Here is a 24,952-nt window from a genome sequence, read left to right on the forward strand (position 1 = left end):
GGGGAGGGGGCGCCGGGGCGACGGGCGGGCGCGGGCCCGCGCTGTCTGCGCTGCTGGCTACTCGGCGGCCGCCGCGGCCTGCGCTCGGCGACGCCACGCCCCCGCCACGCCCCCTCGCGACGTCACGGGCGGCGGTCCCGGAAAGGGGCGTGGCCCACGCGCGCCCCGCCCTCTTCCGGCCTCGCCCCCGCCCCCGGCCGTAACTCGCCTCCTTCCCGGTGGCTTCTAGAAACACCAATCCGGGGATGGGAGGTCCGCCGGCGCAGAGAGTAAAATGGTCGTGACTTGGCCGTGGGTTGACGCCTCCCAGGTGGGAGTATCCTGCGCCACATCCTTGTGCCCCGCGATGCCTTTATCCCAGTCCTCTGCCCCTGTCCTGACCCAGCAGGAGGAGATCTTGTGGACCCCTCGACTAACAGGGGCTTAAAGAATAAACCTTCCCAATTGACAAGTTACATCAGATCCAACCCATTCTGTATTTAAAGAGCTCTTTTTTTTTTTAAGATTGGCACCTGAGCTAACAACTGTTGCCAATCTTCTTTTTTTTTTCTGCTTTTATCTCCCCAATCCCCCCGGTACATAGTTGTATATTATAGTTGTGGGTCCTTCTAGTTGTGGCATGTGGGACACCGCCTCAATGTGGCCTGATGAGCGGTGCCATGTCTGTGCCCAGGATCCAAACCAGCGAAACCCTGGGCAACCAAAGCAGAGCCTGCAAACTTAACCACTTGGCCACCGGGTGGTCCCTAAAGGGCTCCTTTAAATTAAAAAAATAGTGACTTATAATAGGAATAAGAAGTAACATTTGTTGATGCCTAATGTGTATCCAGTACTTTTCATTTTTCACTGAGAATCCCTCAACGTAGGTATTATCCTCATTTTAGCCATGAGGAAGGAAATTGAGACTTAAGTACCTTCATCAAGCTCACGCTGTAGCCAGGCTGCATACCTTGTAGGCAGTCTACGGCCAAATCCTGACCATTTTACTCCCTAAATCTCTCTCCAGTCCATTGGCTTCTCTAAGTGTTCCAATGACATGATTGGAGCTGCCGCCATCTCTCACCTGAAGGACCACAAACATCTCTTAAATTGTCACTCTGCATTCTCTCCAGTCTCCCATTGATGCTCTGCAGTGAACTTTTAAAAGCTCACATCTGTTCCACTCACTCCCGAGATTAAAACACTCCAGTGCCTTCCCGCTGAAAATCCTTGGAGGAAAGTCCTCTGGCCAAGCATGGTCAGCCTGCTGCAGCTCAGCTCACTTCCGACTGAGGCTGCCCCACCTGCCCTGACTCTGCTACACCTGCAGGAGGGTTCCTCGTGACTTGAGAGTGACTGCAACTTACCTCGTACCCTGGGCAAGAAGTGCTGGGTGTGGTACCTGGTGAGTGAAAAGAGCCTCCCAATCTAGGGTCCTGGATTTTAGGACTGGCTGTTTGCAGTTTACCTATTAAAGATGATGGTGGACAACAGGGTCTCCAAAGGGCCTTCTGGAAGGGGACAGAAGAGCTAGCAGAGAAGACAGGAGAATCAAGCAGGGAAGGTGGTGGCCCGGCTGCCTACACTGTGGGTGTTGGTGTGCTCGTCTTGCCTCACCTGCCACTCAGGGCTGTTTGCATCATTTTCTTCCTGTTAAATTGGGCTAATGCCTTCCTTACAGGGGTTATGCTGGAGGTGAACGGAGATAATGCAGGCCTGGCATGTGTGGTGGGCTTGGTAAGTCATGGTGATTTTTATTGAGCTGGGCCTTGAAGAACAGGTGAGAGTGACATGCATGGAGGCAGAGACACAAAGGAACCACATTTCAGGTAAGGAGAAGGATAAAGGAAAAGGAAAGTCAGGAAGGCAGCAATGACCCCATTGTGCCCAAGAATGAATCTGTCTGCTCTGCAGCCTCCTGATATGGAACAAGGAGAAAGGGCCTTGGTTGAGTTTAGACCCATTCCTTGGTACCAGGCATTGCACTAGGCGGTGAGGATTCCCAGGAAAAAGACCCGGTTCCTGACTTCTGGATGCTCACAGTGGAGTAGGGGAGACAGACAAGCAACGATTCAGTGTGACTCATGCTCTTCTAAAAGTGATCACAGAGGAGAATCACCAGCCTGAAAAAATCAAGAAGAAAAGAAGCAGCTACAAGCAGCAGGCAAATCACAGCAGCCAGGGAGAACGTGGCATATTTGGGCAGTAATAAGTATATGCTGTGTGGCTAGAGAGGAAGAAAAAAATGAGCCTTAAGCAAAAACTTTTGCGTAAAAGGAATGGTGTGTTTTTGAGGCATTTCAGCAGGTTTTTATTTTGGAAGAATCACTGTAGAGCAGGGTTTCTCAACCTCAGCACTATTGACATTTTGAGCTGGAAAATTCTTTGTTATGAGGGGCTGTCCTGTGCATTCTAGGACATTTAGCAGCATCTCTGTCCTCTACCCACTGGATGCCAGTAGCAATCCCCCTCATTCCTCGTCTACTCTCCAACCCAACACCTCCCTCCTGGCCCAGTTGTGACAACCAGAAATGTCTTCAGACATTGCCAATGTCTTCTGGGGGACAAAAATCACCCCCATTGAGAACCACTAATGTAGGGGTAACGTGGAAGATGGATCGGAGGGCAAGGAGATTAATCATATAGCATTGTAGAGCTGCAGGCTGCAAGTGATGAGAACAATACCTAAGGCAGTGGACTAGGGAGGGAACCTGGGAGGATGTCAAAAGCCTGAGGAGATAGACTAGACAGTGCCCCATGACTGATTAGATGTGGGTGCCGAGGCAGAGGGAGGAATCTCACATGACTCCCCAAATTTCTGAATTAGTCGACAAGTTGACCAAGGATGTCACCAACTAAACTGGATGGGGAATTCAATTTTATGTTTGAGAATAGAAAAACTTTTTAAAGTCACTCTATAGAGAACCTACAGGAGAGAGAGAGGGAGGGAGGGTGGGAGAGAGGGGAGTGTAAAAGGAGGAATACACGTATTTCCTTCTAACATGTACTATGTGGCATGAAACCTATAGACCTGCTCCAGACATTCATCTAAATTGAACTCAACCAAATGTCACAAAGTAGAAGCCTCTTACTAGGAAATTCTTTCAAAACAAAACAAAACAAAACAAAACAAAACCCATCCAACCACGAATCATACACACAGAGGTTTCACACATCAATCTTCATCAAAAGAGCAATTGCTCACCAATTTCTCTGCAAGCTGTTGCCTAGATTACAATGGGAAAATATGTTTGAGTCAAACAATGAGGTTTGCCTTTAAGAGGTTGTACTGAACAAAACTAAACTAAAATCCCATTGTACAAATCACACAATTTAACTACAGAGAGTCGGAAACTAGAGAAGAGAGATAAAATCTCCCGTAATCTCCTAACACTAATATAAACGTGCTTACCATATTATATATTTTCTTCCAGTTATTTTTTCACTAGGCATATTTTTAATATAAGTATAATGCTAGTGGACATGTAATTTTGTAAATTGTTCCTTAAACTTATTTTAATGTATAAGCATTTTCCCATATTACTACAAAAGTCTTCATCACTAATGAATTTCTTCATGCAAATAAGTAATAATTAAATCCTTAATATTCAGATAATTACCTTAGGAGAGAGTCACAGAAATGGAATTATCAACTCAAATGGACTGCACTTTTTTAGGTTGGCATTGGCAAGTCACTTTCTAGGATGTTTCCACAAATTTACACTGCCCTGAAAAATATACACAATGTCAGGTTCTCTAACAGTGAATATTATAATTTTTTTAATGGTTTACACATTTAATGTTTTTAAAATGTATGTTGTTGCCTTAATTTTGAATTTCCATGATTATTAAAGAAAGTAATACTTTTCAGTATGCTTTTTCACTAGTTTATATTTTTCATTTTCCTTTTAATTTGTCAATGTGTGTGCAGGGAGTGGGGGGGGAAATACTGTTTCCTTCTTTGCCTCTCTCTAACGGGGTCATAGCATCTTCCATCAATTTGTAATAATGAGATCTTTTAAAAAGATAGCAATATTTTCTCTGGCATACTTCTGATATATATTTTTCCAGCATACTATTTACTGTAAAAAATGATGCTTATAATTGTTTTCCATGTTCTTGTAGTCAAGTGTGTTGAATCGTTTTGGGGTTTTGTTTGCTGCGTGTTTGCTTGCACTGGGATTTCATCTGGGATCCTGCAGGAAGTCATCCTCTCTCCTTAGGTGAGATAAATGAATACAACAAGTCTTTGTTGAGTAGCAAGTACGTGCCAGGCACAGAACAGGAAATGCAGCGTAAGACAGAAGTAAGACAGAAAAGGCTCCTAGTTGAGGAGGATGGTTGAAAATAAGTAAATGACTAAATAATTACAATAATATCAGATAGTAATACAGGCTAAGAAAAAAAAGGACTTAGGGAATAGAGAGTGGGGAGGACTGGCATAAACGTTCATTCTACATTTCTCGAGGTTTTGTACAGCTACATCTTTTAAATATCCAACATTTAAACCATCTAAAATTTCAGTGGATGCTCTGAATTATCTAAAGGGCTATTTTTTAAAATCAACACTGTCATTTATATTTTTTTAAAAGTATTCAATAGGGCCAGCCCAGTGGCGCAGCGTTTAAGTGCACATATTCCGCTTCAGCGGCCCAGGGTTCACCGGTTCGGATTCAGGGTGTGGACGTGGCACCATTTGGCAAGCCATGCTGTGGCAGACATCCCACATATAAAGAGGAGGAAGATGGGCACGGATGTTAGCTCAGGGCCAGGCTTCCTCAGCAAAAACAGGAGGATTGGCAGCAGATGTTAGCTCAGGGCTAATCTTCCTCAAAAAAAAGAAAGTATTCAATAAATGTTTGCCCCTTATTTAACAATCCCTTTCCCTCATCCCACCCTCCAAAAAAAAAAGGAAAAGTAAAATCAAATGTTAAATTTTTTACCTCTGAACTAAACTTAGGTGGTACCTGGACAGGTCTCTCCCCGTATGCTCTCTAATCCAATGAATTAGGCTCCATGGAAAGTGGGGAGATCATTACCCTTACAAGAAGGAGAGCTTACCCACAGATAAAATATACAACTATATACAGGGGGGATTTGGGGAGAAAAAGCAGAAAAAAAAAAAAGAAGATTGGCAACAGTTGTTAGCTCAGGTGCCAATCTAAAAAAAAAGAGGAGATGCTTTCCCCTTGCTTAGTACCACGAAAACAGTAGGCCATCGATAATACTCATAATGACAGACTGAAAGTTAGAGAAAAACAGTCTGATTAAAAGTAATGGAATGCAAAAGGAATGTGTATAATTTTTTACCTAGGAGGAATCATGCATGACATATAGTAAAATTTCAATAGAAATTTGCTAAAAGTATAATTCAGTGGAAGAAAAAAGATGAAAGCAATCGAGTCATATATGTATGACTGTGAATGTCCACTTAAGACCTTTGCAGACTAAAACTACTGAGGGAACACAGTCCGGAACTTTGAGGCCTCTGTCAAGCATGTGATACAGTACCGCTACTGCCCTGAAATTGTAGCCCTGATTTGGAAAACTTTCTCAGCCCACTCCTGTAAGACATGAGGTTCCTCTTCCTCAGATGCTTCAGCTCTCATAAGATGTCAACTCTGTCCCTCAGCCTGACCGTCCCATAGCTGAGTAGTAAAGGTGACTTCAGAGTAATACGGATCTAAGTGAGAATTTCAGCTCAGCTCTGCCACTTACTAGCTGTATACCGCAGGCAAGTTCCTACGTTCCTCCTCAGTTTCCTCATATGCAAAGTTGGAATCCAGCCCATTTACCTCAATAAATGTTATCATGAAGATCAGGGAAGAACAAACTCACTGTTCCAACTACAGTATGGTGCATGGTTGGCCCTTAATAGCCAGGCCCTAGCTAAGGAGCATACATTAGTTTAGGTGCATTTAGATGCAAGTAAGACAGGATTATATATGCAAGTGATTTATTGGGGAAGTGCCCGTGAAGGGGGAGGGAGCAGGAGAAGGTAAGGAGAGCCTCCAGGCCAGGATGCAGCTCTGATATCTGTGGAAGAAGAGAGGAGAAAAGGGAGGATGGAGTAGAAAGAGCACAGTTCCAAGAAAGCCTCAGGTAAGCCAGTTGGGAGTCCATAAGCCAAAGTGGCCACTGCTCGCTGGAACTGGCCTGCCTTAGTGTGCTGGGCACGCTCAGTCACTGACGGGGGAAGCCCAGTCTCCAAGCAAGCACGGTGGTGGATGCACAGAGCGCCCAGCTGGAGCCCTCACTCAGGCTCCGCACAGGAGGAGATGTGAGAAGTGCACTTTCACAGCAGCTCCATCCTCCCCATTGCACTGCTCAGATCTACTTCTACACGCAGGTGCGAAGAGCAGGACCTCTACAGTCCACAGACCTCTCTTTCTGCGGGGAAACTTAGAAAAGATGGTTAATGTGACACGGTGTAGACAACAGCTAGTTCTCATCCTCTCCCTCTTCCCTTCATTCTGAATTCCTTTCATCCTTAGCTAGCATTTGGCAGATCCTGCTGAAGTAACCCTCCAAATCTTCATTCCCGAGGGGTCTGAGCCCTTTGCCATCACACCCTTCTTAGGTCAGGCATGCTAGACACATCCAATCATAGTTCCAATGGGGCAACGGAGTACTGGAGAGGCCCACGTGGATCTCCTGGGATCCACATGTTCCTCCCTAGCCACATTGTGTAAAAGGAAGTCTGCCTCCTCCTGCTGACAAGGATGGATTCTCCCTGCATGATGGTGACATTGCCCCTGCTGGTCCCGGAGACAAGGAGCCCAAAGGGCCCCAGTGACACTATAGTTCATAGTTCCATAGGACTCTCGTTAGATCCTCTGGCAAGAGGACACCCCATTTGGGGCTCAGGATCTCTAACACTTGAAGAGCCCAGACTGTGGGGACAAGAAGGACAAAGTTCCCTAGTGGGTCATTGGGAGTGATGGTGAGTGACCCCACTCCTACTTTGATGCCTGGGTTCCCGGATCCGTTTATTCTTCTAATTGTGGACACAGTGTCATATAGAGATCTCTGATTTAAAGCATATCCTGCAGGAAGACAACCCAGCCTTTCAGAGGGTTGCCTCTGGTGTGTCACTTCAGGTGACTTTCCAAGGCCTTCCAGCTGTCCATGAGGTCGGCTGCTCTGGATAGTGTCGCATGTGATATATGTGAGCAGAGGACCTCCCGGTCACAGGCCCTTTCTTTTTCAGATTTTATGTATACCTTTGTTGGCTACACGCGGCCCTTGGGACAGCATGCGCTATTAACCCTCTCTGCAATCCTGCAGATCAAGCCCTGTTGGCTGCCCCGCTGACCCTTCTGCTTATTATGGTAATTGTGACCTCTTGGCTTCTGGTGGTTAAGCACTTCCGGTTGGTCTCTGTTATTTGGGAGGAGCCCCATCATGCCCATGGCTATTAAGGAACCCAGCTCTGGGACCACTCTCCTACTTTGAGCCCTGGCCTTCAGAAGTGGCCTGCACTTGGTGACGCTGGCACCCCTCTCTGCAGTGCCTTCTGAACGGGCTTGGTGGATGGCGTGTCCTTTGGGCCTCCCCTGGAACATGGTCCTCTGCTGGCTCTTCTGGCCTTGCGTACTCTTTCCAGTCTACCCTGTCCCTTTCCTCGACTTCGCAACCCTTCCTCTGCCTTCTGCTAAGGCAACTCAGTCTTCTCCCCTTCGCTCAGGCCTGGCCATCACTTTTCCAGGTTTCTAACAGCCATCCCATAGTGAGTTTGCCTCCTCTTCTAAGGTTCTTGCTAGGGTGTTAGATCCTGTGTCTTGAAAAATGGCCCTTAGCTGTGAGCTCCAGAAATAGTATACTTCTCTTGGGCAAGGTTATTTATCTCTTGTGTGACTGACTGTCTCTCTCCCTTTGACTGTTAGGAAGCTCAGAATCAAATTTGAGTCATATATGTATTATACAGAGAAACTTACAACACGCACCTTATGTACTATCCTCACAACAGCTTCGTCTTTTCTTTCACTTATTTTCACTTCACATGGACTCCTTCACTTGCATTTACTCAGCACAAACTCTGCCCAGCACTGTGCTAGGTACACTTATATAATCTCATTCAATCTTGGCTTTCCTTATTGTGGGATCTTGGGCAAGATACCAAATTTCCATAAGCTTTGATTTCTTCATCTCTAAGTGAGGATAATCATAATGTTGACTCTATAGGGTTATCATGAGGATTAATAATGATAGTTAATATCATTAGTTATTAGAAGACATTCAAATGTTTTTGCCTTCAAAAAACCCAAAACATCTGATATTACTATATTACAAGATGTCAATGTAGTAATTTCTTAAAAGGTAAATAGTTTATTATAAAAACACTCAATATACAGAGCAGAATAAGTATTACTAATCTTATTTATTATGGCTTTAATCTAATTGAAGGTTTTTGTGGTTCCTGTAATTAACAGCACTATAACAGAATCAATAAAGCTAAGCTATAATGAATTTCCACACAGAAGGGCTCATTTATGGTTTCTTTCTTATATAGGGCAAATAAGATGATGGCCCCCTCAGAAGGCAATGAGCCCAAAGATGCTTTACTTCAAAATGTATTCAGTTTTACAGGAATATCAGATTGCTTTGGATTGACTGATGAGCTATAATAATGAGGCTTATTCTACCCCAGGGACTTAGTATGCTGCATTAATAATGAAAACACTTTGTGAAGAAATGCTGTGCTGAGAACCAAGCTTAGTGCCCTGGGAAGACCACTGGACCAGAAAGCAGAAGACTGGAGTGGTAGCTGAGGTCTGCAACAGGATGGAGACACACACAGCAGTCTGTTTGGCTTCTCTGAGCTCATGTCTCTCCTGGGTTAGATCACAGGATTTTATGATGCTCGTCAGCATCAAAATCCTGTGCATCTTTGTTTTTTAACCTCACAGTATCCATGTAAAAGTTACTGGCTAAGAAATCATATTTGCATTGGAAGTGGAAAGCCTAAATTACATGCCCAAAAGCAATAGGAAAATAAATTATAACTTAACAAGAATTAGGTTTGATTTCTTCCCAAGTTCTAATTTTCTGTTACTCTGGTAGGAGAGTGATATCTAGGGATCACGGATTCTCAGGGGTATATGGCACCCAACAATTCAACTCAATTCGACCATTATTTATTTAGCACTACTATGTGCCAAGCAAGTTTCTGAAAAGATGACACAGGACACATATGATCAGTGACAATCAACCAAACACTATGTGTATAGGGTACTATAGTAGACCCTTAGCAAGGGGGGGCCACTCTTCCTGCCCTCAGGGACTGGAGTATATAGCAGAAAAGGCAAGACATCCATCCAAAAAATAAATGATCAAGTGTCAAATGGCGGATACAGGCAGGAAATATCTGTGGGACATTTCAGATTTCAGAGACAGGAAATATCATGAAAATCCAGGTGGAGGAGGAGATGTGAGCTGGACCTTGAAGGATTCTGAAAAACCAAGAGGTGGGAAAGTGTTAGGCCTATTTAGTGGGTATTTATATCCTTCCCAAAATTGTTAAGATTAGGTTTATTTTTAAGTGTGAAATACATTTGTGTTGTCTTCAGTCAAGATTAAGTACCATGACAGCAGAACCATGTACAACATAGCTGATTCGGCACAACAGATACTCACAGAGCGCCTTCGATGCTGCCAAGTAAGCTTTAGACAGGAGGGAAAGGTAAAGAAGGAAAGACAGAGGAACTGGAGCTATAGTGCAGAAGTCAGCGGAGGCACCTTTGCCTCTCCGAGATCTGGGTAAACTTGGTTTGAAACCTAACACATTACCTGGCCTGTGGAGGTACAAAGCCCTTGCAAGAGCTGGGTAACTTCCAGAGGGACACTTCCACCTCCTCACACCTAATCCATTCTGTGCAGTGTTGACGTGAAACCCTGCCCCTTCCTGGTTTTCCCATCAAAGGCACTCCCACAACGCTGGCTGCCTGGGGTTGGTAGCAGTCGCTGGAGATGTTGGCACCAGAGGAAGGAACCGCAGCTTTGGGGCACTGCTAGCTGCGCTTTCCCTCTTCCCTCTGCCCTCCCCCCCCTCTTTTCCTCACACTCTCCATCCCGGATTGCCCCCACGAATTCCAAATTCTCCCCATAGTCCCCACAGCAGGTTGTCCTTCCTCTAACTTCCAGGTCCCCTGGACTCAACTTTCCACCTCAAGCATTCTCCAAGCTACTCCATTATACCTACTTTTCTAAACCCTCCATCCCCAAGAGGAATTCTGGCGCCAGCTATTAAGAGGGAGTGATATTTTCTCCACCTTGTTACAAAGAGATAAGTGCACTGGTGACTTTAAGAGAAACCCAAAGTGCGTGGAGGGACAGACGAAGGAGAGAGTGCAGGAAATGGGTCAAAAGGGTTTCTTGGCGCCTTCTAAGTGATCTCTCTCTCTTCCAAATTCACACATTTATTGCCTGCATTGTGCCTTGGAAAGTTGTCCTCTGCTGCCTTCTATCGCTGTTTCTCTTCCCATCTGTCTGTGATTTTATCTCCTTGACCAGACTTCCCGCAGCTCCAGCACAGCAGCCTTTTCTCGTTCCTCCCCAGAACTCTCATGGGCAATGGGCCTCCCTCATTGGTCTGGTGAGTCTCAACCTGTGGGAGCTTTACTTGGCTTCAGGATACTTCCCCTAGATTTCCCCTAAAAATGCCACACGGCAGGAGTTTATTTTAATTAAAATAAATTAAAATGCCTCTAAGAATGTATTGAGTATTTAACTAATTTGCTTGAGACAGCTGGAGATGTCCACTCCTATTACCTCAAGGCGGAGCCGGAGATGACTAACAAGTGCTGAAGTACCCCGAGGGACCAGCCACCTGCTTCAGTTCTCACAGTCGTCTTTGGAGATGAGAGTAGGTGATTTGCCAAAGGTCACACCGCTACAGAGCAGGAACTAGAATTTTAACCCAGGACACCTAGCTTCAGAACTCCCATTCTTTTCACTACACCACATCTCTAAAATAATAATGGTCCTTTAGAGACCTTCAAATTCTCATTATGAACAAGAAGGGCAGTTATTCACTGGGATACAAACTAAACAAGACCACTCCAATAGTGAGAGTCCTGGAATGGTAGAAAGAAAGTTGACTCTATGAACTTGAACAAGTGGCCTCACCTTTCTGAGCTTCAGGTTACTTATTTGCACACACACAATTTTATAGAGTTGATGTCAACGCTAAATTAAAGAACATACATATAAAATGCCTGGCAAGCAGTGTTAAGTGGAATTCCTGATTCTTTTTAGAGTGTAAAATGGGAGTTGACACTCAGGTGTGACATTGAGCTTGGCTGGGCAGGTGTCTTTTAATGGGGTTAACACATTACATTATCTGGGAGGGGCATTAGCTGACACATAGAGCAGATTAATCCTTACTCAGCATCATGCAGCAGCAGCCGCAGTCCTTGAAGGTAGATTGGCACCACTGTCAACATCCTTCGAAGGCCTTCTCCACAGTAACTGTTGCTGCCTCCTAAACAAGGTGCTTTCAGATTGTTGCTCTCAGCCCAGGTAGGAGGTATGAGGGTTTAAGGTATGAGCATTATAAAATGTGGGGAGGTTTTGGGGGGGGTCAGTTTGGGGGCATGGAACTGAGACAGGAACCATCCTAATGAGACAGGGCCATCTGCAAGGCCCCGTGCACAACAAGATAAGGCCCTAAAAAGATTGGCCCTAACCAATCAGTGGGCTAGCAGAATCAGACAGAGGCCCCCAAGATCCACCTTCCGCAGCCTCTGGACTTTCCTGGGCTTACACATGCACCCTAGCACCCAGGAGTCCACTGAAGGTGACCCTAGCCCCATTAGCATAGTAAAAATCACACCCAGGGGTGGAGAGCTACCATGCTAATGATACACGCATCACATGAGGTGGCATGTTGAACAAGAGCGCAGGCGCAAACATAACCCCACCTCCACATGCCATGACAAGGCCCTCCTCCCCGGCCTTTGCCTAATAAAAACCCCACAATCCCGCTCGCTAACAAGCCCGTCACCTGCCCTTTTCCGTTCTGCACCGGCTCCCTAGTGCCTGTGCACAAGCCAATAAGCTTTTACTTTTCTGCTCCTGTTTGTTGTCTCTCTTGATTTCTATCCTGGGGGACAACAAGAACCCACTGTTCCGGTAACAGAACCACTCTTCCCAATCTCAAGTCCTGCTGGCTTGTGTTTCCAAGATCACAGTTGCGCCAGGGAATCAGAGCCAGGATTTGGCTCTGCCTGTTCCTGACTGTGTGACTTTGAGTGCATGACCGTGTTAAATCTCAGTTTTCTTATCTGTAAAATGGGGATGATAATATTTTCAGTCTTCTAAGGTTGTTGTGAAGATTAAGTTAAATGATGAATGTAAATCGCTTAGTACAGTATTTGGCACATTGTAAGTCCTAAAAAAGTTGGTCATTATTTTATTATTAGCAAGGACCAGGGCCTTGAAGTTCGAAGATGCAGGGCAGCAAAAGAGTAAAGGAAAGAAAGGCTGCCTGTTGCTGCAGGATCAAGTCCAACGCCACAGTCAAAGTCTATTTAATCTGGCCACAAACCTCTGCTTCCCCCTACGGCTGCCTGCACACTGCAAAAACTCCTCCGCTCCCTCGTTCCCCCAGGCAAGCAGAAGTCCTCCTTCAGTTTCCCAGAGTACTTTGCATATTCTCTTGTACTTCCCCTTATCACACTGTATTCTCACTATTCGTTTGCATAGTTATCTCCACTCCCAGTCTGTGAGTTTACAGAGTAGCCACTGAAAAGGATCTTTGTATTTGCAGCCATAGGCACTCTGTAACTCTTGCGTGGATGGATGGATGGACAAATGAGTGGATGAGAAACATAGGACAACACAGTGACTTGGTAAAAGGATTAGGACGAGGCACCCAGGGGACAGGGTAAGACAGTCTCTGCTTCTTCAGTCTTGCTAAGCCTGGGTCTGAGCAGAAGAGGAGAGGACACAACATTTGCAGAATTGCTTGCCTGACCAGGATGGTTGGGCAATCTCCTCTCGTTAAGGATTAAGCATCTTTCCTTAGGCTAGAAACTGATTGCTGCGCTCACCTGTGACCACCCAGCTCGAGACAGTAGACTTGCCTCCTGCTATGCCCTCTGAGATAGCAGACCCACCTGCTGTGTCCATCAAGCGCTGTGCTGACAGGGCAATCTTGTGACTATTGTGGGAGGGACATTTCCATCATATGTGAAACATCCTGTTTGGGGGTATATAACCACTCTGTATACCTCACTTCTTCAGTGCCCTTTCTTCCTTTGAGAACAAAGGCTCTGGGCCATGGTCCTCAGGTTTCAGCTCAGAATAAACTCACCCAAATTTTTATTTATAGATTGGTTATGGATTATTTTTGTCGACAATATTCACTTACTGATAACTTCTTATGTACTTAAAAAAAAAAAGTGACATGCTGGAATCAGCTCCCCCCCGCTCACCAGAGCGGATTGTGTGCGTATCTTCTTAACTCCATCTTAGGTGATTTCACATTGGCATCTCAAAACCAGCCTTGGCAGGAGTATTTATACCACGGAAACTGGCAAACTCTACAAATCAGGGTTTCCTACCCCTAAATCCCCTGAGAGCTGATTGTTAAGCATTTACCAGCAGGCTACTGGTTTTATGATGAATGATCCCAATTAGTCCTCCCAACACTCCTATTTTACAGATGGGAAAATGAAGTTTAGAGAAGTTAAATAACTGAGTAACTTACTACAAACTTTTTGGTGGCAAAGGCAAAACTAAAATTCACACCGTCTGCCTCCAAAGTTTATGCACTTAAACATTTAAAGCTTTGTAACACTTTTTATTTTTAAAAATTTACATATCAGAAGAAAATGTCTCTCATATCCTAATTTTAAGATTTCAAAACCTTAATTAGGCCAGTAAGATAGCAAAGTAGGCGGCTCTGAACTTCTGTCTCCTCCATAGAAACATCAGAAAACAAGCAGAAGCTGTCAGAGTCAACTTTGTAGAACTCTGGGAAAAACTCAAATGCTCAGAGCAACCAAGTGCATACTGAATCAAGAAAAAGTCAACTTAAAAGTGGGAGGAAAATTTGTGGCATTTTTACTTGTCCTTACACCACACACTCCTGGCTCACAGTAGTCTTGAAGTTAGCAGCCCACATCGTCAGTGTGAGACCCTGGTCCCCAGTTCCAGAAACATCAGAGCAGACCTTATTTGAAAATTATTGTGTGGCTCTGTTCTAACCTGTCTGGGGCTACCTGAATGATTAGTTCAAGGGACTCATCCATGTTTGTCTAACTCAGAATTAACCCAGGCCAGAAAAGCAGTGTAACATTGTAAGGCGGAGGAGCAATGTCAGGCTAAGCACTGAAGGGACCAAGCACAGAGCCACACTGCACTTGGGAGTCCCAGAAGGGGAAGAGAGAGTGAAAGGGGAAGAAATAATATTTGAAGAAATAATAGCTGAAAAATTCCCAAATTTGATGAAAGACAGATATCTACACAGCCAGGGAGCTCAATGAACTCAAGTATGATAAACTCAAAGAGAGCAACACCAAGACACACTATAATCAAACTGTTGAAAGAAGAAGACAAAGAGAGAATCTTGAAGGCAGCAAGAAAGACATGGCTTGCCACATACAAGAGATTCTCAATAATAGTCAATTTCTCAGTAGAAACCATGGAGGTCAGAAGGCAGTGGGATGACGTGTTAAAAGTGTTGAAAGAAAAATACAGTCAGCCAAAAATTCCACATGTAGCAAAACTGTCCTTTGAAAATGAGGATGAAATTATGATATTTCCAGAAAAACAAAAGATGAGGGAGTTTGTGACCACTAGACCTGCCTGACAAGAAATGCTAAAGGGTGTCCTTCAGGCTGAGATAAGAGGACGCTAGACAGGAACTTGAAGTCATGTGAAGAAATAAAGATCTCCAGTAAAGGTAACAACATAGGCAAATATAAAAGCCAATATTATGGTATTTTTGGTTTGCGTGGTATTTTTGATTTGTAACTCCACTTTTCATATATAATTTAAAATACAGATTTTGCCTACATAACTTGAAATACAAACTCACAAAAAATTTCTTTGGTACACAATGTATAAAGATGTAAATTATGACAATAATAATAACATAAAGATGGAGGGAGGATGGAACTGTAAAGGAGTAGAGTTTTTGTATGCGGTTGCAGTTAAGTTGATATAAGTTTAAAATTCAATAGTTATAAGGTTAAAGGTAATCCATACAGTAACAACAAAGAAAATATCTTTAAAAATACACAAAATAAAATCAGAAGGCAATCGAAAGAGTTCACTACAAAAAAATCAACCAAACACAAGGCAGTAATGGAGGAAATGAGAGACAAAAAAGGTCTAAGAACCACACAAAACAAACATCAAAATGGCAGAATGATGTCTTTCCTTATCAATAATTACATTAAATGAAAATGGATTAAACTCCCCAATCAGAGGCAGACTGGCAAAACAGATTTATAAAAACATGATCCAACTATATGCTGTCTACAAGAGACTCACTTTAGAACCAAAGACACAAATAGGTTGATAGTGAAAGGAGGGGAAAAGATATTCTGTGCAAGTGGTAACCAACAGAGTTGGGGTAGGTATACTAATATCAGACAAAACAGACTTTAAGTAAAAAACTGTTACAAGATAAAAAGAAGGACATTATACATTGATAAAAGGATCAATTCATCAAGAAAATATAACAATTATAAACACATATGCATCAAATGACAGAGCCCCATAATATATGAAGCAAATACTGACAGAATGAAAGGGACAAATAGACAGTTGTACACTAATAGTTGGAGTTTTCAATATCCCACTTTCAATAAAGGATACAATACACATAAGATCAAAAAGGAGAAGACCAAACAACTCTATAAAGTGAATAGTTCTAACAGACATACAGAACAGTCTCAACAACAACAAGAGAATACACATTCTTCTCAAGTGCACATGGAATGGTCTCCTGGATATACCATATGTTAGGCCACAAAACAAGTCTCAATACATTTTAAAAGACAGAAAACATATGAAGTGTCTTCTCTGACAATAGAATGAAGCTAGAAATCAATAACAGATGGAAAACTGGAATATTCAAAATTTTCTGAAAATTGAACAACATATTCCTAAACACACAATGGGTCAAAGAAGAAATCACAAGGGAAATTAGAAAATACCTTGAGACAAATGAAAATGAAAACATAATGCTCCAAAACTTATGGGATGCAGGCAAAGCAGTGTTTATAGAGAAATTTATATCTGTAAATGCATATGTTAAAAAAGAAGAAAGATCTTAAATCAATAACCTAACTATACACCTTCAGGAACTAGAAAAAGAAGAGGAAATTAAATCCAAAGCTGGCAGAAGGAAGGGAATAAAAAAGATTAGAGCAGAGATAAGTGGAATACAGAATAGAAAAACAGGAAATCAACAAAATAAAACATTAATTTTTTTAAAAAGTCAACAAAATTGACAAATCTTTAGCTAAAATGTCAAAGAAAAAAGAGAAGACGTAAATAACTAAAATCAAAAACGAAAGTTGGGGACATTATTACCAACCTTATCGAATAGAAAGGATTACAAGAGACTATTATGAACAATTCTATGCCAACAAATTACATAACCTAGATGAAATGGACAAATTCCTAGAAATACACAAATTGCCTAAACCAACTCAAAAAGAGATAGAAAACCTGAATAGACCTATAACAATTAAAGAGTTTGGACTGGTAATCGAAAACCTCCCAACAAAGAAAAGTCCAGGACCAGAAGCCTTCCCTAATCAATTCTACCACACCTTTAAAGAAGAATTAACATTAGCAGGTGGGGGAAATGGTGAGGTATTGGTCAAAGAGTATAAACTTCCAGTTATAAGATTAATAAATTCTGGATATCTAATGTACAGCTGGTGACAATAGCCAATAATATTGTATTACATACTTGAATGTTGCTAAGAGCGTAGATCTTAAATGTTCTCACTACAAAAAAAGAAATGGTAATTATGTGATGGGAAGGACATGTTAGCTAATGCTTTGGTGGTAATAATTTTGCAGTATATAAGTGTATCAAATCAACACATTGTATACCTTAAACTTACACAGTGTTATGTGTCAATTACATCTCAATAAAGCTGGAAATAAAGAAAATAAAATAATAATTTAAAAAAGAATTAACATCAATTTTTCTCAAACTCTTTCCAAAAACAGAAGAGGAGGGAACACTCCCTAACTCATTTTATGAGGCCATGATTACAATGATAACAAAGGCAGATAAAAACATCACAAGAAAATAAAATTACAGGCCAATATCCCTTATAGATGCAAAAGCTTCAACAAAATACTGGCAAGCCAAATCCAACAGGATGTTAAAAATATTATACACCATGACCAAGTGGAATTTATCCCAAGAATGCAAGAGTTGTTCAACATAAGAAAATACATCAATACAATAAACTATGTTAATAGAACAAAGGTTAAAAAAGAAAGATTACCTCAATTGACACAGAAAAGGTATTTGACAAAATCCAACACTCTTTCATGATAAAAATACTCAGAAAACTAGTAATAAAAGGGGACTTTTCCAACATGATAAAGGGAGTTTCTGAAAAACCCTCAGCCAACATCATATTCAATAGTATAAGACTCGACGCTTTCTCCCTGAGAGCAGGAACAAGACGAGGATGCCTGCTTTCTCCACTGCTGTTCAACACTGGAAGTTCTAGTGAGAGCAAGTAGACAAGAAAAGAAGATAAAGGGCATACGAATCGGAAAGGAAGAAGTAAAACTCTCTCTATTGGCAGATGTCATGATCCTATATATAGTAAATCCCAAAGAATCCACAAGAAAGCTACTAGAGCTAGTAAATTCATCTAAGCCACAGGTCACAAGATCAACAGACAAAAATCAGTTGTGTTTCTATACACCAGCAATCAATAATTCGAAAAGGAAATGAAGTAATTCCACTTACATTAAAATAGCATCAAAAAGTATAAAAGACCGAAGAAAAAACGTAACCAAGGAGGTGAAATATTGTACACTGAAACCTATAAAACATTGTCGGAAAAAATTAAGACAGACCTAAATAAATGGAAACACACTCATGTTCGTGGATCGGAAGACTTAAGATTAGCCTCTTCAACAGATGGTGCTGGCACACAGGATTTCTACATGCCAAAAGAGGAAGTTGGACCCTTACCTCACATCATATATAAAAATTAACTCAAAATGGAACTATGAAACTCTCAGAAGAAAATATAGGAGTAAATCTTGGTGATCTTGGATTTGGCAATGGATTCTTAGGTATGACACCTAAGCATGAGCAACAAAAGAAAAAAATAGGAAAGTTGGACGTCATCAAAATTAAAAATTTTTTTGCATCACAGGACATAATTAAGAAAGTGAAGGGGTCAGCCGGGTGGCGAAGCGGTTGGGTTCGCATGTTCCGCTTCGGTGTCCTGGGGTTCCCCGGTTCGGATCCCAGGTGTGGACATGGCACCGCTTAGCAAGCCATGCTGTGGCAGGTGTCCCACATGTAAAGTCGAGGAAGATGGGCACAGATGTTAGCTCAGGGCCAGGCTTCCTCAGCAAAAACAGGAGGATTGGCAGCAGTTAGCTCAGGGCTAATCTTCCTCAAAAAAAAGAAAAAGAAGAAGAAAGTGAAGAGGAGGCCCAACTATCTTGGCCGGGGCAGCAGCCACCACCACAGGGTCCTGCTGAGCACATTGGGCCACCTGGTGCCCTTCCCAGTCTGGTTCCTCTACAGCCTGCCCAGCTCCCCAGCACTGGGCCCCAGCCAACACCCTTGAAAGTCTGGATATGGAGTGTCCACTGTGGCTCATGAACAAGCAGACGATCAGCCACAAGCCCCAGTGGTCCTACTTGCCCTGCTGTGGTCCCATCACATGCTGGGCTTCCCCCTTGGCCAGCACATCTACCTTTCACCTCAAATCCACCAAAACCTGGTCATCTGACCCAACATACTTGTCACCAGTCATGACAATAAGGGCTTAGTGGCCCTGATCATCAAAGTTTACTTCAAAGACATCCATCCCAAGTTTCCCACTGGAGGGAAAGATAGGCCAATACCTGGAAAACGTGAAGACTGGAGACATCATTGGGTTTCAGGGCCCAAATGGGGCTGCAAGCCTACCAAGGCAAAGGAAAGTTTGCCATCTATCCAGACGAGAAATCCAACCCCGCGGTCACGACGGTGAAATCTGTCCGCTTGATCGCGGGAGGAAAGGGCATCCCTGGGAGGCTGCAGGTGACCCCTGCCATTATGAAGGACCTGGACGACCATATGTCAATCGCTCTTTGCCAGTCGGATCGAGAAGGATATTCTGCAGCAGCCAGAGCTAGGGGAACTGAGGGACGAACACTCAACTTGCTTCAAGCTCTGGTACATGGTAGACTGAGCCTCTGACGCCAGGGACTACAGTTAGGGCTTCTTGAACCAGGACATGACTGGAGACCACCTTCTGCCTCCCTGGGGAGGAGCTGCTGGCGCCTCCCGCCCATGACTGAGTGGCGTGCCTGCCTGCCCAGCCTGGACCGCGTGGGCCGCTCCCATGGCAACGCAGGCACCGGGCACGCACTCCAGAACACTCAGGGTGCCTGTGCGCATCAGTCCTCCCCCCACACCGTTTTTTCCTGCTGCCCCCGGGTTCAGCCTGTCCTGTCCGGGCCCTTTGTGGTCACCCAGCCGGATTGACCTGAGGGGTCCCCTTGGGAGCAGAGTTCTGTTTCAGACAGGCCACAGCTGGCCGTCCTCAGGGTAAGTTCCTGTCTGGGTCCCTGTCCTCACGACTCTTGGCCTCTCCCTCCGTCCACCCCCATCCCCCCGCCCAGACAGAGCTGAGGCTGCCAGCACCTGGCTCCACCCACCTCTCCCCGCCACGGATCACAGTCTGGAAATAAACAATGTCCACGCAGCCCAGAGATGCGGGGGCCAGGGGGACAGAGGGCTGCTGGGAGCGAACCTGCCTCCCGCCCAGGGCCCAGGCAGGCCCTGGCCAGCCAGGAGCTTGGCTCTCTAGAGTGGGAAGAGTGCTGGCTGAGGGCCCCTCCGGCTGGTACCTGAGCCATCTTGCAGCTCCAGCATTTTCCCCTAACACACCGGAACATTCAGGCAGCCGTGAAAGTTCCAAGTCGTCAACTTGGCAGAAGCCCATCTTCCACTGGGAGGGCGGTGCAGAGAAGGGGGACCTGCTCTCCTGGCTGGGGGCCTGGCCTGGCTCCTCCCCCTCCTCCTGCCCTGGCCCCCAGCATGGGTGGGGGGTGGGGATTTGAGCCATACCGCGTCTCTGAGAGACATTCTCAGTGATCTCGGCATCACCTTTAGACAACAGCTGGGTTAGCCTTCTGCATATCAGCTTTTTCAGAGTTATTCACCAGCAGATAAAAAAAGAATGAAGTAAAATGTTGCTAATATTTAAAAAACAGAAAGAAAATAAAAAGACAACCCACAGAATGGGAGAAAATATTTGTAAATCATATATCTGATAAGGATTTAATATCCAAAATATATAAGAATTCCTACAACTCAACAAAAGACAAACAATCCAATTAAAAAATAAGCAAAAAACTTGAATAGACATTTATCCAAAGAAGATATACAAATGGCCAATAAGTGCATTAAAAATGCTCAACATCATTAGTTATTAGGAAATGCAACTCAAAACCACAATGAAACACAAGGATGACTATTTAAAAAAATTGGAAATAAGTGTTGGCAAGGATGTGGAGAAATTGGAACACTCATACACTGCTGGTAGGAACGTAAAATGGTGCAGCCCCTGTGGAAATAGTTTGGCAGTTTCTCAAAAAGTGAAACATCAAATTACCATATGACCCAAAAATTCCACTCCTATTATGTACTCAAAAGAATTGAAAAGAGGGACTCAAACAGACACTTGTATGCCAAGGTTCATTGCAGTATTAGTCACAATAGCCAAAAGGTGGAAACAATCCAAGTGTCCATCAGTAGATGAAGGGATAAACAAAATGTGGTCTATACATACAATAGAATAACATTCAGCCATAAAAAGGAATGAAGTTTTGATAGGTGCTACAATGTGGATGAAGCTCAAAATAAGTCAGACACAAACGACAAATATTGTATTAAATATATGAATATATGAAATATCTAGAATAGGCAAATTCATAGAGACAGAAAGTAGATTAGTGTTTATCAGGAGCTGGAAGAAAGGGTAACGGGAAGTTATTGCTTGATGGGTACAGAGTTTCTGTTTGAGGTGATAGAAAGTTTTGCAAATAGTGGTGATGGCTGCACAACATGGTGAATAATTAATGCCACTATATCGTACACTCAAAAAATGGCTAAAATGACATATTTTGTGTTATATATATTTCACTGCAATAAAAAAAACCCCTGATTAAACTGCTCTTGTCTGTCAATCTTCCAGTGTCTTCTTATCCTCCTCCTTTGAGCCCAGTGACCTAATGTTGCCCCATTCTCTCTCAATTGCTTGAAGCCTTTCTCCTCCACATTGTACAGTTGGCAATGTGGCAGCAAGTTGTTGTACACTTGGCAAGACCTGTGGAGAAGGGCACAGCAAACAGCACCATATGCTGGCCGACCATCACAGTGTTCACAAAAACTGTTGGCGCAGAACATAGGGCAAAAGGGAAAAACTTTAAAACAATATGAGTACAAAAATAGGTATGTATTATAAATATGTTTGTACAAAAAGTACATTGAATAAAAGTTCTAGAAGCAGGGCCGGCCCCGGGACCAAGTGGTTAAGTTTGCGCACTCTACTTCAGTGGCCCAGGGCTTCGCTGGTTTGGATCCGGGCACGGACATGGCACCCCTCATCAAGCTATGCTAAGGCGGCGTCCTGTATGCCACAACTAGAAGAATCCACAACTGAAAATACACAACTATGTACCAGAGGGCTTTGGAGAGAAAAAGGAAAAATCTTAAAAAAAAAAAAAAAAGAGTTCTAGAAGTGTAGGTAAACCATATTTGATAGCTTTACTAACTTGTGCAGGGAAATGAGCTTTCTCTTGATCATGTCCCTCAAAGGTTTGGGGAACAAAGCTATGGCATCTTGACCTCCTGAAGCAGGTGGTCCCCAGGTATTAGGCCACAAAGACTGGGTCTCTATCAAAGATGTAGGCAAGCCCACATGGTGCTGATCTATTAAGGTCCTCCATACTGAGTTTCTCTTCTTTTGTTTTCCTAAATTTGGCAAAATGTTTGATTGACTACTTGGCCTTTTCACAATTATCTTGAAGCTTAAGGGCATTTTTTGTGGGCCAGAACTTTCTTTTATAAAGTGAGAGATTGAACATAATAGACCCCCTTCTTCTGTTCTATCCAACAGTTCTGCCCATGTGTCAAGGGGGAGGGGAACTCGAATTGATTTTTGCCTTGGGGCACTGCATACAATTTTGCATACATTTTCTAAGAGTCAGATATTTAAACCTACTTAATACAAAATCATGTACAGTAGTGGTTAAGAGTTGAGGCATTGATGTCCCCCCATAGGATCAACATTGGCTCTGCCCCTACTGTGTGAGTTGGACAAGCGTGCCTTCCACCTCTCTGAGCACTGATTCTCTCATCTGCAAAGCGGAGAGCGTAACACCCACTTCAGAAGATTATGGTGAGGGCTAAATGATGGAAGGTACGAGAGGCACCTAGCACAGTGCCCCGCGCAGATGTGATGCTCAAAAGTGTTAGCTCCATAGTTACTTCATGTGTTCTGGAGCATCCATGAGCACCCGCAGGCCCCTTCTGTGAACATTTCCCCAGCAAATAGCCCAAGATGATTTCTCCTGTCTCTACATTCCTAAAATAATTCATGAAAATACATGCCAGAGCCATATTATAGGTACACAAACTTTGATCAAATAAACTCTGAGTCCTTCGAGAGCAGTGGCAATGCTGTGCACTCTTGCTGCCCTCAGCCTGATGAAGTCACACATGTAATGGGCCCTGAAGGAACACGTTAAATTGAATGGCTGAGAAGCAATTTGGGGCCATGGAAAAAGCACTGGACTTATTGCCATAAAATTCAGGTTCTAGTCCTGGTTTTCACATGTGTGAGCTTTGTGACACTGGACAAGAGACTTCAAGGCAGCTCCAATCATCAGTCTCTACATTGGTACCATAGGTACGCCCAGCTGCAATGAACTGAGTGCTTGTGTTCTCCAAATTCACATGTTGAAATCCTAACCGCCAATGTGATGATATTAGGAGGTGGGGCCTTTGGGAAGTAACTAGGTTATGGGGGTGGAGCCCTCAGGAATGGGATTAGCGTCCTTATAAAAGGACCCCAGAGAGCTCTCTCATCCTCTTCTACCTTGTGGGGCTACAATGAGAAGATGGTAGTCTGCTACCCAGAAGAGGATTCTCGCCAGAACTCGACCATGCTGGCACCCTGACCTCGGATTTCCAGAACCATGAGAAATAAACTTCTATTGTTTGTAAGCCACCCAATCTATGGCACTTTGTTACAACCGCCTGAACGGAGACACTAAGCTCCTGTCAGGACAGAACTGCAGTGAGATTCCAGCGTGACGGCATACCTGTGAATGTGTGCGCTAAGTCCCACAGTGCTACACACAGAACTCCACGGGCTCCTGCATTGTATCTTGAATCTACATCAACAACCAAATTCTCCTAGTGTTGTCGTTATTCTAGGCTGTTCATCAATGCCCCTTTGTTCTAGCACTAGAAGGGGAGGGGGGCCGGGGGGGGGGGGGACCTGTTGGGTGTTAATCATTTACAATCAGGCCGTTGTCCCAACCAATTAACCAATTACACCTAAAGTGAAAGCCCATTTGCAACCCACTGCAAGCATTAGGGGATTGATAGATTTTTAATGGTAAACTCTTAAGTACACAAAGGCTTATGCTCAAAACTCCCATTAGCAATAATGGGAGTTATGCCTGCTGAGACCACCGAGAGATGAGAGTTGAATGTGATCCATAATCTATCTTACTTAACGTCATCAGTTTCCCTATAGCCCCTTCAAACAATCAGACGCCAGTGAAATGCCATAAGTGGAACTAATAGCATTGATTTAGGAGGATATTGACCGTCTATTTCAATGAAGCTTTCCAACATGAGAAGCCTATATATATTTTAAAATCGTGATGTGCCTGTGCACATTTATTTTTTTGTTTATTGAAGGAGAAAGGCAATCCTTTAATGATGAGAAGGTACTAGAAGAGGATAATATACATGAATATATCAGCCAAAATATTTCCCCTAATACCTGGATTTTTTGCCCTTCTTATATAAAAATTGATTACATTTGTTGAGCCTTTTATAAATTAGAAAATCTTTCACGTTGCCTTTGGTTTACAAGAAATGAACAAATCCAAAGAAAGTGACAGTGGGTTTTTTTTTTTATTATTATTATTTCCTTAAAAATAATCATGAAGGCACCCTTTGGACAGTCATGAAATATGATGCTTGGTTAGAATTTTCCCAGTTATGTAACGACAAATACCATTTCTCCCTTGTTCTTACCCCACATTCATTCAGTTATCAACTCGTGTCTCATCTTCCTGTAGACATACAATGTCTGTGCCTTTCCTTCCAGCACCATCATGCCCACCCAGCTATGGCTCCTTTATGCAGATCACGACTGAGCCAGTGACTTCTTCATTGATCCTCTTTCCTTAAATCTCACACCTTCTATATTGCACAGATGTAAAATCTTTGATGGCAGGGACTATCCTCTAGATGCCCTTAAACTGTGGATATAGTGACCATGTTTCCTGAACAAAAAATCAAGACACATGCTCTGGCAAGTACATTTATAGAGAAAAAGAAGCAGAAACCTGAAACTGGACTTTTCTCTCCAAACCTGTGGTTATTGTCTCTAACAGAATGTATTCTGCATTGTACATATACAACACACAAGGTTGACTGATGGGTTGATGGTTTAGTCTGTTTAGAATAGAGATTGTAAACTGGTAGGCTGAAGCTCAGATATGGTCCAGG

The 24,952-nt window shown here is 43.4% G+C and overlaps 1 pseudogene; it reads left to right on the top strand.

Moving 5' to 3' along the window:
- The first annotated feature begins 14,626 nt into the window (after positions 1–14,626).
- Positions 14,627–19,681, top strand: LOC124230078 (NADH-cytochrome b5 reductase 3-like; annotated as a pseudogene).
- The last annotated feature ends 5,271 nt before the right edge of the window (positions 19,682–24,952 follow it).

Source organism: Equus quagga, chromosome 18 (genome assembly GCF_021613505.1).
Source record: "Equus quagga isolate Etosha38 chromosome 18, UCLA_HA_Equagga_1.0, whole genome shotgun sequence".
NCBI classification, from domain to species: Eukaryota; Metazoa; Chordata; class Mammalia; order Perissodactyla; family Equidae; genus Equus; species Equus quagga.